We start from the raw sequence: 21,586 nt of genomic DNA on the forward strand, positions 1-21,586 counted from the left end.
CCTACTGCTGCATCCCGCCCCTCCCTTGGGTGGCTGCCCACATCTGGACTGCACATTTTCAAAATGAGTTTTGATCCAAGGCCTGAGGCATCTACATTGCACTTATCACTTATCAGACCCTCTCTAGAGCACCATTTCTAAAGTGATTGCTTCCTATTTCTTTCAACCTAAATTTTGGTCTCTGTACATATATCAGTCAATATCATGTATTTATAGACCTACTGTGCTTAGGCAACTACTGAGATTTTAAATGAGATACTAGACATTAATACCGTGTTTCCCCGAGAATAAGACCTAGCTGGACAATCAGCTCTACTGCGTCTTTTGGAGCAAAAATTAATATAAGACTCGGTATTATATTACATTATACTAATTATATTATATAAGACCCGGTCTTATATTATAGTAAAATAAGAGCGGATCTTATATTATGTTATGTAAGACCTGGACTTGGTAGTAAAATAAGAGTGGGTCTTATATTAATTTTTGCTCCAAAAGATGCATTAGAGCCGATTGTCTTGCTAGGTCTTATTTTCAGGGAAACATGGGAACCAGAGGCTTTAAGAAGAATATCAGGGGATGGACGGATGGCTCAGTTGGTTAGAGCACGTGCTCCTAACAAGGTTGCCCATTTGATTACCACATGGGCCAGAGCGCTGCACCCTCCACAACTAGATTGAAGAGAACAAGCTGCCACTGAATTGCCTGTGGGCGGCCAGATGGCTCAGTTGGTTAGAACACATGCTCTTATCAGCAAGGTAACCCCTTTGATTCCAACATGAATGGTGAGGCTTCGCCCCCTACAACTAGACTGAAAATGGAGACTGGATTTGGAGCTGAGCTGCACCCTCCACAACGAGATTGAAGGACGACTTGACTTGGAGCTGATGCGTCCTGTAAAGAACACACTGCTACCCAATATAATTATATATAAGAAAAACAAGTATATCGGTAATGTACGGCTCCTCATACAACTGTTTTAGACTAACGATACAATGCTGAAGTCATTATATTTCGAATACCTGGGTTTAGCACAATCCAAAATGATGAGAATGCTAGCAGCTGGCAGGAATTAACTGCCTAAAATAATCCAGGCCTTTCCGAAATCTGGCACTTCTGCCCCAAAATGTGCATCTTTTATCATCACAAAACCCCAGAAAAGTACATCTCACCTCTCAATGTAGTATTTAGACCTGAAAACTTTGAGAGACGAAGATTTTGTCCAAGATCATAAACTCAGCAAGCTGTAGATAAGTTGAAATTCAAGTGGCTAATGGCACAAAATTAGATCATTCTATAATATCTGCCAAAGGTTACATTTTTATGTTATTTTTTTAACACTAGCAATTAAATGAACAAATAACAAAAATCTAGGACGTAACCGTTTCGGGAAAACTTATGAAAAAGCGCATAGCGGTACACACGAGATTTGCTACAGGTGCATTTATAAGACCTTACAATCAACACCTTAAAAAAGTACAGGTCCTATTGTTAGTGAATCTAAAATTTCCTACTATCTTCCACGAGAATATTAACAATAAAACCACACAGGAGATGTTAAATGAATTGAAATTGCTAAGTCATTTTATTTCAAGATGACAACCTCAGAAGAGCTATAGCATTTTTCAATGATCAGAGTGATTATTGATCATTTCTGCCAGTAAGTGCCAGTGTGATTTTCTCTATTGTGTAGTTCCCAGTTAGCAGTCACGCAGGGTCAAGGGACGCTTTTTCTTGCCAGGTTTAATTTTTTCTTCTCCTGAACTGTACCTAATTGTGAAAAGCCTCCAATAATGATTGCAATTACTACAAGTAGTGAACGAGTGAACATTAGAACTAGTGCATGGTTTACATTAACAATTATTTTCCCACGGAAACCTCGTTCTTTGCCAGGTGGGGGGCCGCTATCTATACTCCCACCCGATCCTCCTTTCTGACACAATGGGGGGCTCCATCCTTTCTGACAGTGACAATGTTTCTTGTCGTTGCACACCCCTCTGAAACTGCATGTCTTCACATCACAGTCAAAACCCATGTCTTGATAAAAAGTACAATTCTGTCTAAAACAGTACTTTCCTGGCCCACACGTGGCACCATCCAATACAAGTCCGAAATCTGGCACTTCTGCCCCAAAATGTGCATCAAATCCAAAGCATTTTTCTTGTCGAACAGCATCTACCGTTAGATGACGGAATGTAGTGTGCTCGCCCCCTCCAGGAACTTCTTGGACATGACTACAGTGCAACATTCCACAAAAGACGTCCTTTGCTTCACATGGAATAGTTCTTCCTATTCCTCGTATAGTCCTCACCCCACAGTTTCCAAATCGGTCACCTATTATATTCAATTTATTATAGCATGCTGGTGAACCATCTTTTACCTGGTAGCCAAAAAGGGCTTGACACTGCGCGTCACGGTCAGTACAGTTTCCTGTTATGCAAACGGCTAATGCTGAACATGGGGTTCCATCCTGGATGTAAGAGTCACTTGGACAGACAGCCGTTTGTCCGTTACAGTATTCTGGGAGATCACAAATGCCAAGCGTGTCTCTGCAAATCCATCCCGGAGGGGCAAGTTTACAGTCCACACAGCAACTTCCTTCACTGCATTTATAGCCACTGGAGAGGGAACAATTGGTCTGACAACATTTATCCTCAGCACAATCTCTTAAGGAGCCACAGTCACATTCTTCCCCCTGATCTATGATCTTGTCACCACAACGAGGAGCGACATAAGGAAAATTATCGTATGGTCTATTAAACACACTTATACAAACATCCGACGTACCATGATACCGTTCAAGCATTCGCTCATAAGAACAATTGCTCAGCATATCATTAACACTAGGAGAAGGAGCCATGACACAGAAGGTTCTTCGGAAACATTTACAACCAGGTCCGTCATGATGAAGACCTAAATTATGACCTAATGTGTGTGCGGTAACAGCAGCAGCTAAAAATACATGAAAATTTGCTACGTATACATATACTGCCCCCCAGTTGGGGTTGCATACTCCATCGATAAAGGCAAAATATAGTGATCCACCGACCTTATGTCCTGTGAGAAGCACTGAAGTGTCATGAAAAATGTGACGAAAAACGTTGGTCATTTTCCACAAACCAAAATCTTCTGTAAGTTTGTAAGAACTTCTGTGTGATAAAGACATCATATCTCCTTGCTCCCATATGCACAAAACACGTATGATGACATCTAGATGACTAGGCTGGTAAATGGTATGTACTATGCTGTTTAACATCACCATACGCTCTATGACTTCTGTCTTATTAGGCCTCATCCTATACAATGAATGAGAAACTGTATAGTGAAGTTTCAAGTATTTCCGATGTGGCCACCACAAATACACAGGGGCTGCTCTAGGGGTCTCAGCAAGTCCTGCCTCTCCATATGCTTCATTGGTGTCTTCCCCTTCAATCTTACACCTTTCAACTTCTGCAGATTTTGCTTCTGACACAAGCAGAGAAACCACATGCTCAAATTTGGAAGAAGCCTCCAGTGGTTTGATTTCGTAAGTGAAGTCATCCACCTGTAGCATGCCACGCAGACCCCCATAGCAAGTGTCCAGTGTACCCCTGGACGCAGGAACCCCTTCCAGGTAGCTGTAGTAGTAACAGTTTCGAGGGACAAAGGGGTAGTCCTCCTGCATGGCACCTTGGTCGTTGTTGGTGACGACAGGAAAATTTTTGTGCAGCATGCTCTTCTTTTCCTTCATGTGAACCACATGTCTTCGGCCCCTGAGGGGAATCTTGTAGGAGAGCTGGTTTTGCAGCCCAGCTCCAACCGTCCTGTGGGACACCTTCCTGGGGATCACAACTTCCGAGGAAGTGAAGCGCCATCCTGGTAGGGCATGGGAGCAGCACACCTGGGACAGCAGTAGCCAGAGCAGAGGCAGCCAGAGGTCACCAGTCAGGTGGGCCTGGGCCCAGGCAGGCCCCATGGGTGAGGGAGCCTATGACCACGGAAACTGCAGTCAGGTGGGAGGCAGGCAAGACCAACTCTGAAAGAGCAGCTTTGCCAGCAGTGTAGTCAGGAGGAGAGCAGAGAGAGGCTGGAGGCTTCCCACCCCCAGAGAGGTGGAGGAGGGAGGGGGAGCTATTACATAACAATGGTGTGCTCATGAGGGGAGGCTGTGCTCAGTGAGGTGGGCATCCTGGGCTGAAAGGTCCCCTGGTCTCCTGGAGAAATCACAGGGGAAGAAGAAGTGGGGTTGGTCCAGTTTGAAGACACTTTGCGGCTTCTTTTTCCTCAAGCTTAGAGGAGATAAGGCATCTACATGGAATTAAAGCAAAGAATGGAGAGGAAAGTGGAAGCTTCTTCTCACAAGAATTTTGAGAAGTCGATTCTCTCATACTTTGTAAAAACTGAATGCAGTGAGGGGTGATTCATGGAAAGAAAGAGCAAATAGATGTCATGAGTAGAAAAATTAGGGTGTATGATAATAGTTTCTCGTAAAGGGAAACTTATACCTACCCTATGTCCTGGTGATTCCAGTCCCAGGAAATATCCCACTACAACTTGTATATGAATGTTTATAGCAGCACTGTCCATGAATATACCTCACAGGCTGGAAACAAACAACCAGTGCTTAATAATCCAATGGATAAACAAAGTGGTGTGTTCATCCAGTGGAGTAATCCTCAATACATCAGAACAGACTTCTCATACGTTGAGAACATGGATAGAACTCATAGATATAATGATAGAAAGAAATCAGACCAAAGGAACTTAACATATGACTTATCTTTTATGAAGTTCTAAAATAGTCCAAAATAAGCTATGGCAATAGAATTCGTATCAGTAGCTTCCTGATGTGAAAATGGAGGAATGGAATGAACTTCCTGGTGTGACGGGAAACTTATGTATCTGGATTGGTGTGTCCTAAAGATTGAATGTCTGTGTCCCGCCAAAATTCATAGGTTGAAATCCTGACCCCCAAGGGGTATGGTATTAGGAGGTGAAGCCTTGGGAAGTGATTAGGTCTTGGGAGCAGACCCCTCATGAACGGGATAGTGTCTTTATAAAAGAGGCTCCAGAGGGATCTCTCAGCCTTTCTGCCATGTGGGGTTACAGGAATAAGGTGCCATCTGTGACAAAATGAGTAGTTGTAACTTTCTATGCAATTTCTAACAATGTGTTGTGATTGGTTTTACATTCGTTATTTGTTTGTTTTTTTAATTTATTGGGGTGACAATTGTTAGTAAAATTATATAGATTTCAGGTGTACAAATCTGTATTACATCATCTATAAATGCCATTGTGTGTTCACCACCCAGAGTCAGTTCTCCTTCCCTCACCATATATTTGATCCCCCTTACACTCATGTCCCACCCCCCACCCCCCTTACTCTCTGTAACCACTAAACTATTGTCTGTGTCTATGAGTTTTTGTTTCTCATTTGTCTGTCTTGTTCTTTTGTTGTTTTTGGTTTATATACCACATATCAGTGAAATCATATGGTTCTCTACTTTCTCTGACTTATTTCGCTTAGCATCATACTCTCAAGATCCATCCATGTTGTCACAAATGTCCCTATATCTTTTCTTACCGCCAAATAGTATTCCATTGTATATATAGACCACAACTTCTTTATCCATTCATCTATCGAAGGCCATTTTGGTTGTTTCCATGTTTTGGCCACCGTAAACAAAGCTGTAATGAACATTGGAGCACACGTGTCTTTATGTATAAATGTTTTCAGATTTTTTGGGTAGATACCCAGGAGAGAGTTTGCTGGGTTAACATTCGTTTTTTAGGTCAGTAGAAACTTTAAATGTTTTCATGGCTATCGCACCTATTTATGCGTTAAAATTTGCCATAGAAACACAATTGACTCAGATTACAACTAGATTTTCATGTGATCTGGTGCAATTGGTTAAACACCAGTGGGTCTGAAGCAGAAAAGAGGCCCCAAGATGGGGCCAATTTTACTGCTACACTTTCAAACGTGGCTTCTTGTTTAGTTAGCGATTGCCCATATCCTCTGGGTTCCTTTGGGCCAATTCTATAATTCTGCCTTTCCACCAGTTACTAGGGTTCTGAAGCCAAAGGATCAGAGATATTACAGTACTGAGCTCTATAGTATTACTAAGAATGTTGGGTTATGGATGGAAGCACTTAACCTTGAAGGCAAGGTTGACCACACTTCATAATTGCTGGTTTTCATTGTTTAGTTTTCAAAATGGTGAATTACACGGATTGAACTTTGACTGGTATAAACCTTTCCTCTCCACAATAAACCCCGCTTGGTGAAGTATTATGCTTTCTGTATATCGTTGGATTTGATTTCCTAATACATGTTTCTTCCTGTATTCTTAAGGGATAGGGGTCTGAGGATTTCTTGTCTTAGAATTTTTTGTTTGCTTTTGGTGATAAGGTGATGTTGGCTTAATAAAATGTGGTGAGAAGATTCCCTTCACTGTTATTTCCTGGGAGACTTTGTACACATTTGGTATTATTATATTATTTATAATTTAAATTTTGGTATAATTATTGATGAAAGAAACTGGACCATAGGTTCCGAAGTATACATTCAATTTCCTTTACATATATATCACATACACATATATGTATAAGTATGTATTATACTTACATAGTAAATATATAATTTAAAATTACATATACTTATATTTTAAAACCTATTATTTTTTGTATAATATGTGCACATCTTATTTAGATTATTATTATGAGTATTTGAATTGTCTTTCTTTAGTGATCTATGAATGCTTCTGTCTTCAAGAAATTAGTCCATTTCATTAAAATAATCGAATTTATTGTTGTCAGTTTGTTCGTATTGTCTTATTGTTTTAATAAGATAAGGATCTGTGCTAATGTAGCCTTTCTTTTTGGTAACGGTAATTAGCTATCTCTTCTTTTTTCTCGATTTGTCAGACTTGTCATTTATCAATTTTATTCATGTTTTTAAAAGACCACCTTTCAGTTTCATTGCTTTTTCTCTACTATTTTCTATTTCCTATTTACTTATGTCCATTATGGTGTCCATTATTGTCTCTCTTCATTTTACTTTATACTCTATTTCCTAGATTTGTAGGATAAAAGCTCTGATATTGACTTGAAACATATCTTCCCTTTTAATATAAGCTTTTAATGACATAAGTTTGCATCTCAGCACTGTTTTACTGCATCTTTCAAGTGTAGATGTGCTTTTTTTAACTTAGATTCAATTCAAAATATTTCCTGTGTCTTTGGAGATTTCTTTGTTTAGAAACAAGTTACTCAATTTATAAGGATTTGTGAATTTTCCAAAAAGCTTTCTACTTCTGATTATTTGTTTGATTCCATTATATTAAATGGGTGTAACTGACATGATTTCAGTTTGTTTCAATTTGTTGGCTTTTGTTATATAAACCAGGAAATGATCAGTCTTAAAATGTTCTGTGTGCACCTGAGAAAATACATATCGGTATATACATATGTTCCGTCATTGTATGGCATGCTCTGCAAATGTCAAGTAGGTCAATTGGTAATGTTGGTCATGTCTTACATGTGATTTTTGTCCAGTTGTCCTATCAATTACTAAGGGAGGAGTGTTGAAATATTCACCTACAATAGTGGACTAATCTATTTCTCTTCGATTTTCAGATTTTGGTTCACATAACTTCAGTTTTATTAGTAATTGCATATATATGCAGAGTTCTTACACTGTGAAAAATTAAACTCTTTGTCATTATGAATTTTCTCACTTTATCCCAAAGTTCCTTGTTTTGAAATCTAGTTTTCAAACATTAATTTCACATTCCCAGTGTTCTTTGATTAGTATATTCATAATACCTCTATTCCATATCATTTTACTTTATCTATTACTTTATTTTTCATGTTTTGCTTATAGATAGCAAATACCTGATTGTTGATCATTTAATCCAATAATGATAATACCAGTTTTTCAAATGGAGTGCTGATTATGTAGTTCCAATCCCTTGGCTACAAAATAAGAGATGCTTCTTCATCAGCATTCCATCACAAAGTGAATATAATAGGTGACCAATTTCTAAACTGAGGAGAGGTTCAAACAATCATGTTTTGGGGGGAATGTTACACTGTGATAATATGAACCAAATTCCTGGTGGAGGTGCGCACACTACATCGTATCACATAATAGTACAAAAGTTAACAAGAAAAATGCTTTGGATACAGTGTACACCAAGGGACATAACAGCCAGAAATGGGGCATGTAATGTATAATGTGACATGTGGCCCAGGAAAATACTGTTTTCAACAGAATGGTACTTTTTTTTTATTAAGAGTATGAACGTGCTGTGAAGAAATGTAATTTCAGAGGGGAGTTCAACAACAGCAAATATTGTCACTGCCAGTGTGGTTGGACACCATCTTCTTGTAAAGACAGAAGATCAGATGGTAGTATAGATACTAGTCCTCGAACTGCACGAGAACACGATAGTTGTGTAGTAAGACTTGTTAATGTTAATGAGGCACTAGCTTCAGTGTTTGTATAATACTCTTACTGGTTTCATTCACTGGAAGTGTTTCACAAATACAACAGAATATTTTAATCTGCATAAATACTAACCCACAAAATGGTGAAAATCACAATGTTACTTACTGAAGCAAATGACCAATAATCACTCTGACAATTACATGATCCAAAAGCTATTCAAGATGGTTGCCATCTTGAAATAAAATGAGCTGGCAATTTAAAAAGGGCCTATGTGTTTACATTCACTTAACATTTCATGTCTGCTCATATTGTTACATATACATATAATAATATATACGTGAACATATATATATATATATATATATATCACATAAATTATAGGTTATGGCAGGAACTCTTATATGCACTAAAAGAGGACTTGATTTATTTAACTGTCACTATATATAGAAAACCCCAAAGAGTTCACAAAAAAACTGTCAGAATTAGTAAATAAATTCAATAAAGTTGCAGGATAAAAAATATACAGGGAACCAAGATGGCACAGTAGGTAAACGCTGTTTTTATCTTCTCTCACAACCACATCAAAATTACAACTAATCTACAAAACAACCATTACTGAGAATCACCTAAAGTCAAGCTGAACTGAAGCTTTTCAACTAACGAGTTGCAGAAGAAGTCACCTCCAGACTGGTACGAAGGTCAGAGACGTGGAATAGGCTGGTCTCACACCCATGTGTGACCATTAAAGATCAGGAGGGCTATTTCGGCTGTGGGAGTCCCCTCCACATCCACTAGAGGAGCTAGAGATTCCAGCTGAGTGTTCCAGTGCTGGGGAGAGAAGTCCCCAAAATTTCTGGTTGTGAAAACTAGAGGAGATTGTGACTGAGTGAGACGGAGTGCAGCTGCACTCACAGGTGTTCCTCATAAAGGGACCGCGCACGGACTCACCCACCATTGGAATCACTGGTTATGTGCTCCATCACTAGGGCAGCAGCTGAAGAGGTGGCAGGGACAAATGGTGGGGAGTTGTCTAGTTTGGGCCGGGTACTGGAGAGATGGCTTACTCCTGGATGGGGGAGCTGGCAGAGGCCATCGTTTCTTTGTTGAGCTTGCCCCCTTCCTAGCATGGGAACACAGGCGGCCGCTATATCTGAGTCTCAGCTGTTTGTTCGCCATGCCCTGGTGATTAGAGACCTTGGCCCCGCCCAACTTTGGGGCACACCCAGGCTGCTTTCAATGGCTTTTCTATGCAGACCACCTGCCTTGGCTCAAGCTGCAGACCTTCCTAGACTCTCAGAGGTTCATGGAACCCAGACAAGCAGCATCTGGCTTGAGAGTGTCCTGTACCTCTGGTTAAGCAGCCTTAAGCCAGCACTAGTGGCAGCCGGCTTTGGTTCGCAGCTTTGCCTCTCAAGGCACTCCCAAGCACAGCAAGGATGGCAGCCATCTGTGGCTTTCTTTCTGACTCCCACTGGGTGACCCTGGGTGGGGCATGGGCTGTGGCTGAAGTGGACCTACAGCGAACACCCTCCAACGGAAAAATGACCAGACAATATGGAGCTCAGAAAAATCCTGCAAGAATACACATGCTTTATGGCATATTCATCTGTGGCCAGCTTCAAAATGAGCCGGAGCATCACCCAGCTCCCTCCAAGTACAACACACCCAAGGGGCAGGCACCAGAGTCCTGCTGAGGCCTGCTCCGTAGGATCAGCCCCTGCACAACAACTTTTCCACTATAGTCAAGGCTAGTCCTCACAACCAGTGAGTCCAAGGGTCAGTCCCTCACATTGATGTGCAATTATCAATCAAGGCTCAACTACAAGAAGAGCGCACACACAACCCACACAAGGGAGACACCTGGAGCGCATGGCTCAGGTGATCAGAAAGACTGCGCCACTGAACTCTGCTGCAAACCTACTACATAAGGCTATTCTACTAAGACGGGAAGACATAGCAGCCCTAACTAATACATAGAAATAAACACAGGGAGGCAGCCAAAATGGGGTGACAAAGAAACATGTCCCAAATAAAAGCTCCAGAAAAAGAACTAAGTGAAATGGAGATAAGCAATCTATCAGATGCAGAGTTCCAAACACTGGTTATAAGATTGCTCAATGATCTCAGGGAGTACTTCAACAAAGAGATAGGAAGCATAAAAATGGAGATGGAAACCATAAGAAAAGAATCAGTCAGAAATAAAGAATACAATAATGGAAACAAAGAATACATTACAGGGAATCAATAGTGGATTAGATAGCAAATAAAAACCACAATGAGATACCACCTCACCCCAGTCAAAATGGCTATCATCAATAACTCAACAAACAACAAGTGCTGGCAAGGATGTGGAGAAAAGGAAACCCTTGTGCACTGTTGGTGGGATTGCAGATTGGTGCAGCCACTATGGAAAACAGTATGGAGGTATCTCAAAAATCTGAAAATGGAACTATCTTATGATCCAGCAATTCCATTCCTAGGTATCTATCCAGAGAAATCCAAAACTCTAATTCAAAAGAATTTATGCACTCCTATGTTTATTGCAGCATTATACACAATAGCCAAGACATGGAAACAACCGAAATGGCCATCGGTAGATGACTGGATTAAGAAGCTGTGGTACATTTATACAATGGAGTATTACGCAGCCATAAAGAAGAAAGAAATCTTACCATTTGCAACAACATGGATGGACCTAGAGAACATTATGTTAAGTGAAATAAGTCAGACAGAGAAAGACAAGTATCATATGATCTCACTTATATGTGGAATCTAAAGAAGAGAATAAGTGTATGAACAAATCGGAAACAGTTTCAGAGACATAGAGGAAAAACTGAGGGTTGCTAGATGGGAGGGGGGGTGGGGATAAGGGAGAAGGTGAGGAGATTAGAAAGCAGTCGGTAACCGCAAGATGGTCACGGAGTTACCATGAAAGTTAATTTGGGGCATGTAATCAATAATGTTGTAAAGACTTTGTAGGGTATCCGATGGACACTTGTCTCATTAGGGAGACCACCTCAGGAATGATGTAGATGCCTGATCACTGCACTGTACACCTGAAGCTGAAGCTGAACAATAATGAATGTCAACTACAAGTTTATATATATATATATATATATATATATATATATATATATATATATATACACACACACACACACACACACACACACACACACACACACACACATATATACACACATATATATGTATATACTTACAAGAAGCGGAGTACAACATTAGGAATAGAGACAGTGGAAATGCCATGGCTGTGTACGACGTCAGAGGGATAGTGGATGGGGGAGGGGGGTTGACACAGTGTGAGGGATATAAATGATAAACTAAGTATTACTTTGTTTTGTGTCCCTGAAACTAATTTAAAAAAACGTGCTAGAGGAAAAAAAAAATAAAAATAAATAAACAAACAAAAAAACCCAGTAGATTAGATAAAGCAGAGGATTCAACCAGTGATGTAGAAAATAAGGTAGCAGAAAACACCCAACCAGAACAGCAAAAAGAAAAAAGAATCCAAAAACTGAGGAGAGTTTAAGGGGCCTCTGGGACTATATCAAGCATACCAACATTCGCATCATAGGGGGACCAGATAGAGACGAGAGAGAACAAGGAATTGAAAACCTATTTGAAGAAATAATGACAGAAAACTTCCCTAATCTTGTGAAGGAAATGGACATACAAGCCCAGGAAGCACAGAGAGTCCCAAACAACAAAGCCCAAAGAGGCCAACACCAAGACACACCACAATTATTTAGCCAAAGGTTAAATACAAAGAGAGAATCTAAAAAGCAGCAAGAGAAAAGCAGTTAGTTACTTACAGGGGAGCCCCCATAAGACTGTCAGCTGATTTCTCAACAGAAACTTTGTGGGCAAGAAGGGAATGGCAGGAAATAGTCCAAGTAATGAAAAGCAGCATACAACCAAGACTGCTCTACCCAGCAAGGCTGTTATTTAGAATTGAAGGACAGATAAGGAGCTTCCCAGACAAGAAAAAGCTGAAGGAGTTTATCACCACCAAACCAGTATTATAAGGAATCTTAAAGGGACTTCTTTAAGATGGGAGGGGAGTTAAGGACTGGTGAAAGGGAAGGGATTAAGTACAAATTGGTTGTTATACAGTAGTCATGGGATGTAGGGTATAGCATAAGGAATATTAGTCAACAACATTGTAATAAGTAGGAATGGTGCCAGATAGGTACTAGATATATCAGGATGATGGATAGGAATGGGTTTGGGGGCAGGGTGAAAAAGGTGAAGGCATTAAGAAATACAAATTGATAGTTAATCAATGACAGTATGGGGGATATAATGAACAATGTTGTAAAGATCATGTAAGGTGTCTGATGGGCACTGGACTTATCAGGGGCATCACACCATAGACTGTGCAGATGCCTGACCAATGCGCTGTACACCTGAAGCGGAACTAGAATAATACTGAATGTCAACTATAACTAAATATATAGGTACACATAATCACGGGAGGTGGAGTACAACATAGGGATGATAGTTGATGGTATTATAACAGCTATATAAGATGTCAAGAGGGGTAGTAGCTTGGGGAATGGGTTTTCACTTTCTGAGAGGTTTAAATGTCTAATTAGTATGTCGCTTTGTACACCTGAAACAAATAAATTTTTAAAAAACTGGTGGTTATGATGTAAAAAAGAAACATGGAGAAGGACAAGTATAAGATCAAATAGTAAAAAAAATTAATATCCAAAAATCAGTTGTGTTTCCATCACTGCAACAAACTATCAGAAAGAGAATTTAAGACAGCAATTCCTCTTACAATTGCATCAAAAAGACTAAAATATCTAGGAATAATTAAACCAAGGAGGTGAAGGACCTGTGAACTGGAAAGTCGTAAGATGTTAATGAAAGAAATTAAAGAAGACACAAATAAACGGATATTCCATGCTCATGGATTAGAAAAATTAATACCGTTAAAATGTCTATACTACCCAAAGCAATCTACAGATTCAATGCAATTCCTGTCAAAATTCCAATGGTATTTTTCATAGAAATTGAACAAACAATCCATTTGTATGGAACCATAAAGTCCCCAAATAGCCAAAGCAATCTTGAGAAAGAAACTATGCTGGAGGTATCACACTCCCTGATTTCAAACTATAGTAATCAAAACAACATAGTGTTAGCATAAAAATAGACCTAGATCAATGGACTAGAATAGATATCCCAGAAGTAATTGCATATATGGGCAATTAATTTTCAACAAAGGAGCCAAAAACATACAAGACAGGAAAGCCTCTTGAATAAATGGTGTTGGGAAAAACAGAAAGCCCCATGCAAAAGAATATATCCAGATTGCTATCTGACACCACACACAAAAGTTAACTCAAAATGGATTAAAGACTTGAATATAAGACCAAAGACTATAAAAAATACATAGAAGAAAAGAGACATACTAAACTTATGGACCTTGGTCTCAAAGGGGTTTTGTGAACTTGACCCCAAAGGCAAGGGAACAGCAAAAATAAATGAATGGGACTATATCAAACAAAAGCTTCTGCACAGCAAAAGAAACCATCAACAAACAAAAAGGCAGCCAGCTGAATGGGAGAAGATATTTGCAAATGATACCTTAAGAAGGGATAATATCCAAAATATATAAAGAACTCATACTATTCAACAACAAAAATAAACAATCCTATTTTTAAATTGACAGAGGCCCTGTAGAAATTCTTGTTTGCACTTGCATGCACTTGTTTTAACAATTTTAAGAAACTTGTTCCCAATTGGTTATATACTAGATTTCTGTTATGTGTTCATTTTATTGCTAGTGTGAACAAAAATAAGCATAAAAAGAATTCCTTGACAGATACAGCAGGAAGATCAAAAACTTGTGTCCCAGGCATGTGAATGTCAACTATAATGCAACCACCTGCTCGATATGTGATCTCAGAAGAAGTCTTAGAATTTTAGGCTTTCAAGGTTCACCATTACATTCAGAGATGTAACCTATTTTTCTAAGGTTTTGTGATGAGCAAAGAAAGCATCTAAGAAGGGCTTGCCCATTTTAAGCACTTACAATGCTAACTCTACTATTCTCCTTATTCTCATTATTATTCTTTGGTAGTGCTAAACCTGGAGTTTTCCAAGTATAATGACTTCAGCGTTACATCTTTCTTGTAAAACTATCACATAAGGAGCCACTGATCACAGATATATCACTTCTTAAGGCCTCTGGTTTTTGAAGTCATAGTATCTCACATTTAAAAAATCTCAGAAATTGACTAATCACAGCTTGTCTAGTCTAATATATGCAGAAAGACAAAAATTTAGGTAAAAGTGATCACTTCAGAAAGAGTGCACCAGAACAGATTCTGAGAAGTGATGTTACACTTGTGCTATTGAGATGCCTCAGGCCTCAGATCAAATCTCTTTCTAAAAATATGGAGTCCAGATGGGGGCAGCCACCAAAGGGAGGGGAGGGACGCAGCAGTAGAGTATCAATGGGATCGCCACCCTAAGACATAATTTATCCATCTTTTATAGAGTGCTCTTAACCAGCACTTCTTGTCTAGGTAACCTAGCTAGGGGACCTCTATCTTCATCCAGGATAGGTCAGAGTCCCTGGTTACTACTCTTACCAAACATGGGTGCTGCATTCGCAATTGTCACCAGTGTCTACTAAAATCGAGGTTGGATGACGATTTACTAACAGGGTTATTTCTTGCTGATTCAGACACAATTGTTGCAATTAGTAGTGTCTTCCTAGGAGGAGCATCATTTTGTTTCTGTTGCAGTAACCTGTTTACCAAAGCATGAGAGGTGTGGGCCCTGTAGCATTCTTCTCTTTCTCCCCTTTTCCAGTATTGGTTCATGTCTGTTTCACATCCAGTATTGATTACTATTCTGTTTTGCATTTGTTAAGGACTCTTTGTTTCCCTCAAGCTGTTTAATCTGTACTACTATAAGTCTGAGTATGTGCAGTTTTGTCTTAGCTTATCATGCTGTCTCCAAAGTCATGAAATAAGTGCTTTCACCCAAGGATGGGTGTGCTCTGTCAGTCTAAGATATTTCTAAATAGCCCTGATATTTCAGGCTATAGGCCATAATTTTTTTTTAAGTGGCTGTATCACGTTAAGGCCTAACATGTGTATTCCTTAAAAGTGGTTTCTAATTGGTGCCAGATATTTGAGACATTCATTCCAGTAGTCAACACGGCAGGATTATTCCTAGTTAACACAAGATTCTTTGTACCAACTGAAGCAAGCTACCCATGGTGCACTCACTATTCAATTATCCTTTTCTTTTAAGGTGTCACAATTCACAAGTTTCACATGCCCAAGAAACCAAAGGGCCACGACAATTCCAGGTTGTACTCGAGCAGGAAATTAACAAAGTTAGTGACCTTTGTGCCAGGCCATGCAGAGGCCCAATGTATCCTCTACCTATGTGCCACCATGGCTACTCTCTCCATGAGCTCATTATGCCAGTTCCACAGTGGACAATGATGATGTTCGCATCATGTTGACAAGCGAAGTCATTTTGCCTGCTTGGTTTTTCAGGGCCCCTTCCAGAGTGGATATTTCTGGGTAGGTGTGAATCTGCTACAAAAATGTTAACACCTCCTGACTACTGCTAAATCTATAGCTACATGTCTGTACCCTAGCACACCTTTTCTCTGACTCCCCAGTCCTTTCACTTCCAGGCCCCTGACCAGTTGGTGAGGCCCTTGGCCACCTTAGGTCACTAATCCTTCCACACAGGGTAGATGACCAATTGCAGTCATGACAACTCTGCCCAATACAACGATCTTTTTTCATTTACTCCCTTTTCAAAGTCATCCCTAAAGAGGAATGTTATGTGGTCATCTTCCATGTTGGGTTTGAACCCATACACCAATCCTTCCCATCTATACACAAAATTTAGGCATTTTATTCCCCCTTCAGCTGGTTGAAGAAAACCCCCATGTGGGTATATATGCAAGCTGAGTGAAATTCACTGGTGAAACCATGTTGAGTGATATGGTGACTTCAGTTGCCTGTTCATATAGCTACACATTTATCCTCTTGTATGACCTTGATATTAGATGCTTTATTTTGATCTTGCTGTGAGTTGCCACCAGACCTTTTTGACTTTATAGCTTTGCAGAAGTAAAAGAACCTAGCTGATGCTGGACAATTCAGGACACATGCTCACAAGGAGCCACATGGCCATAAATCTCATTTTCCCCAGGGCCCTGGAACAGACCAAGAGCTGATTCTTGATAGGCAGTTCAGATGGCCTTGTTTCAACCCCCAAGCACGTGCACTGTGATTTCTTTTCCCTCTGGGGCTTGCCACACCACATCTTTTCCCACCACCCATAACCCGACAGGGTCAAAGACATAGAGCGTGCCAGATTTTGTGGCCCACACGATGTATTCTGCTCGTGTCACTGCCTAGACCTACAGCAAGTCCCCTTCCTGCCTTAGGTTCCACTCAAAAATGGCCACTTTCATTACCGTCCAGTATATGGCCAGCACAGTATTCACAGGTGTGAAAAGTTTGTTTTAATAACCCAAAGAGGCATCTATCAGGCACCACCTTCCTTGAGGTAGGGAATGCAAGATGAAGCAATTTGCCTTTACTCTAAGGATATGTCCAAGTGTGCCATCAACCACTGTACACCTAAATTAATAAAGTAGGATGTCCCTGAATCTTTGTAGGTTTTCTCTCCCATACCTGACATGCACATCTCCCAATTAGAACAATTCCAACAAATTAACCAATTCATGTTTGCCAGGTCCCATCCTCTTGATACTGTTGACATAAGCAATCAGAATAATGTTTTTTCGATGTTCAGTCAGTCTATATCTGTTCAGATATTATGCCAGAGACAGGTGAGTGAATGTAGCCCTTGGGGGCTATAAATAAGCATGTTTGTCCGTGCTATGTGAATGCTAGTTTTTTGTGATGCTTGTTTTCTGATCAGAATAAAAATTAACACATTTACTAAATCAGTGGCTGCATGCCAAGCACCCTGGGCCGTGTTAATTTGCTCTAGCAATGATAGCACATCTGACCCAGAGCTACAATAAGAGATTCTACTGGGTAGAGCTTCATGTAATCTACAGTCATTCTTCAGGAGCAATACATTTTGTGCAGGTGATTTACATGGGAACTGATAGGGACAAGCACTGTGGCATCTTTTGGCCTTTAATGGTGTCAATCATGTCCACCTGCCCACCCAGAACACAATACTGTCTTTGATTTGCTATGCTGGCCAAGGGTAGAGGGGCATTTAAGAGGCTTCTACCTGCAGCATGATGATTACAGCTCTTATTCCACATGCCAAGGACTCTAGGAGGATGTTATTCTAACTGCCAAAATACCCATCCCAATTACATACCTGACCCCTGGCTTGGACTGCAGACCACCGAACCCACGGCAAGCTGTATGTCAGCTAGGACTCCACTTATTGCCTGATATCCCAAAGCTCCCACTATAACAGTGTCCATGATAATGTTCTGGAGCTATGGGTACCAATGTCAATGCAGACACTACTCGTATATCCAACAATCCTCTCAACTACAGGCATTTATCTCTCGAGCATACAGACTCCCAAGAAAATGGCTAAAGGTTTCTTGGGGGAAGGACTGGGATAATCATTACATTATATCTCTTTCATGATGTTGGTACGTCCTTCCTCCTAGGAACTCAGTGATATCTTTAGTCAACAGATTCTGTATCTGAAAATTAGCTTTGTTCCAGAAACTGAACAGGATCATGATTTTATATTGGCGCAATCATTCTCATCTCCTGCTCCTGTTTTGCCTTTTTTCTGTTTGTACATGTTAAGCAGCACATTCTTTAGTTACATTTTGCCACCTGAGATACTGTGATCTGTTCCCACCTCAAAATTCCCTACAGGCAAATCCCTTTAGCTGTTTCTCCAACCTTGGCAATTTTTATGGTAACTGTGGTCCCATAACTTCTGGCTGTTAAGTACAGCCACCTGGCCTCTGTAACTTTGAGGGACCTTATTATCCCCATGGCTGTTAACAAGCACAAATGTGAGAGAGCCTTTATTTTTAACATTACCAGCACTTCAAGCAATGTGTGAATCTTCCTCTGCACCAGTCATTAGCTCTTTCTTCTATTTCCAGCAGCTACTTCAAACTCCTCACAACCCGTATCTTACCATGTCTCCTCCACTCACTCAGTCATGGACTATATCAGTGTTTCTCAAACTTGGGTCACAAACCATACAGGGTCATGAAATCGATTTAGTGAGCCACAGCTGAACGAAATACAAAAGCAGGTATCAGACAGGTTCACACAGACAATGTCACCTGCTATTAGCTCTCACCACAGAAGCTATAGCAGCATTTTGCTGATGGCTTCTTATGCTGATTATCAACTATTTTGTAAACTCCAAAACTAGAATTTATACTTTGTCTATGAAGCTGGAGCTGAGACTCTGGATGGTGTTATTTCTTCATTGCCATTTGGCTTCCTGAAATTTTATCAAGAAGGGTACTTGCTAGAGGGAGAAGAAAAGATAAAAGGGGAGGACAAGGGACTTGTCCTACCTGCCTGCTGTTAGGACTGTAAATCCCCAGCAATGGTGCCTTGCTCTGGTGGTGAGGGTTGGTTACCACAATCCCAGAACCAGCTTCATCAAGCCCTGCCAAAGGTACAAATACCTGGTTGACAGTGCACCCTCCCCAGAAGTCTGAGAACCAGATATATACAGCCATGCTCTTGTACCCTAGGCAACCCACACCAGCCTTTCTCAGATGTTCCCGGCCGCACCACAAAGTGCCTTGATAAAAGTCCCACACATACAGACCTCTCTGCAAGATCTGAATCTGAGTTTTCGAGGAACTTCTTCCAAGTCCCTAAGAAACTAGCACGAACTCAGCATTTCCTTAGAAGAGGCACAGCTAACAGCTCTACAAAGCCCCTTTCTGAGTACCTCAATTACCAGCATCACCTGGGCAAGGCCCTATCTTCTACAGTCCAGCTCTAGATTTATGAGGCCCATTACGACAGCTTCCATGTTATAACCCTAACTTCCCTTTGTTCCCCCATTCTTAGGGAGTAGATCTTCTGGCAACTCATACCTCTGTGTACCTCAGTGTTCCCTTTTTATCTTTTCAGGTCACTAGCACCTTTTCAAGAATTCCCTGTGTTAATTATTCTTGGTGGGTTTTTTCTTTTCTGGACTGTCTTGGCAGATATAGGACTTGCTACCAAGAGTCCTGCCAAGAGAGACAAACAACATGGAACTTTGGGATTGGTTTGGACCTGTCGTGGCTTTAACACACTGCTGAACTCCTGTCCAATGGGGAATGGGCATGTAGCGGCATCACAGTTAATTAAATTGCCAACCAATACTGATTGTGATGAAGTGCCCTATTGAAGCAAGTGTGTGGGGGACCAAGCGAGGGCTGTGATGATGTAAGTAGCTCAAGGACCGAGGGCAGCGTGGGCCATGAATTCTACTGGAGAAATTTGCACAACGAAGCTCAAGATTCTAAATTCTCAGCTCAGAGAGCTGATCGTGATCTCTCCTTTGTTTTAGGCGCAAGGCCAACCTCACAGAAAATCAGATTTTAATTATGGACTTACAGAATCACAACGTAAGTTGAAGACACAGATCTGCCAAGACTCGAGTGGGAAAGTTAGGACAGTGACTGAAAAGGGGAAAAACCTTGATACTTGCAAAAGGGAATTCCAGCTGGACTTTATTGATTCTGAGTTTCTACTGCCGCCCAAGTATCCTTGGGTCTCCTTTACTAGAAGGAACCTAGACCTCTCCTGTCTGAGAAGTCTGCCACCTCTGGCCTGAGACCCTGTAATTAACTCAGGTGGGGAAGTTATCCTGCAAGGGGATGCCTAGTCTCCTCTAAACATACTTCTACCACCCTTTACTGGCTCTGAATGCAAATCAGAATCAAACTCAACATGTTCCAGAGGAACAAGTGCAATATCTGAGTTGAGAAAACTTCTACTCCAAAATAACGACAATATTTTACTAATTTATATTGGCAAAATTAAGGAAACAAGCCATATCACTAAAAAGGATGTAGTCACATCTTTTGATACAGTTACATCTATCTGTCAAGATCTAGTCCAGAAAAGAGAAACACCTACCAGATGTAGTTACAAAGATAAAGACATATTTAATAAGACAAAATTCAACAGGAATGTGTATCTGCTTAGCAGTTTCAAAATATATAAACCAAATGTTGAGAGAACAAAATGGAGAAACAGAAAACTCCAAAATCTACTTTGTAGGTATTAACACACTTCTCTCAGCAACTGATAGAACAATCAGACCCCAAAATAATAATAATAGTACTAATCTTTATGAAATAAAAGGTTTAAGGTTAATCAAATTAACCTGACACATGTAAAACACTATACCCAACAATTGCAGAATACTCATTAGGTTTAAATTCGCTCAGGCCTCACCCAAGTGGTGATTCCCCAGAAGGCCCCCTGTACCAGCTAGCCTATAACCTGCACTTGGAGGGTCACATCCCGCAGCATTTGCCTACGGCCTAAAAACCTCCTGGTTTCCAGACAACTACCAGTGTTCACCTACTACACAAAGCAGCGTGCCCTCCAGGAGAATCAGCTTTGTCCAGTGTAACTACTATCATGGTTATGTGGAGCGGTCCCAGAGTCAATGGTTGTCCTCTGTACTTATTTGGGGGCCTTTCAAGGGATGTTACAGCTAAAAAACTTCACTTGTGAAATCGAGCCCATAAGGCCCTCTACCACATTTGAACACCAATTGTATAAGACAGACAGTTAATGAGACTCAATTCCCACCCATGTGGCTTAATGGAAGAGGAAATACATCAGAAACTGGAGTTGAAGGCCAGAGAACTCGAAACTGCCGCAAAGTTCCCAGAGCTGGTGGACCTACTGGCCCTTTGTAGAGTTGGTCCTAGTGGTGGACAACGATAGTTTCAATTACTCAGAATGTCTCAAAAGCAACAGAAGAAACACATATTAAACATGACTCCATCTGTGCACAGCGAGTCTCAACATTTCTTTAACTGGAACTGATTGTTGAAACCAGGGGAATATTTTCAATGCTGAACAAGATGTACGAGGTCTGAAAATTAAGTTCACGAACTTGTTGCAATGATGTTGCTAACCTTTTTTTGGTATCAGA

The 21,586-nt window shown here is 40.5% G+C and overlaps 1 pseudogene across 1 annotated transcript; it reads right to left on the bottom strand.

Annotated features, from left to right (window-relative positions):
• Positions 1-1,717: 1,717 nt before the first annotated feature.
• Positions 1,718-4,136, bottom strand: LOC308497908 (disintegrin and metalloproteinase domain-containing protein 20-like; annotated as a pseudogene). Its single transcript has one exon. The product of its transcript is annotated as a disintegrin and metalloproteinase domain-containing protein 20-like (transcript).
• Positions 4,137-21,586: the final 17,450 nt, after the last annotated feature.

The sequence above is a fragment of the Rhinolophus hipposideros genome, assembly GCF_964194185.1.
Source record: "Rhinolophus hipposideros genome assembly, chromosome: 5".
Taxonomy (NCBI): domain Eukaryota; kingdom Metazoa; phylum Chordata; class Mammalia; order Chiroptera; family Rhinolophidae; genus Rhinolophus; species Rhinolophus hipposideros.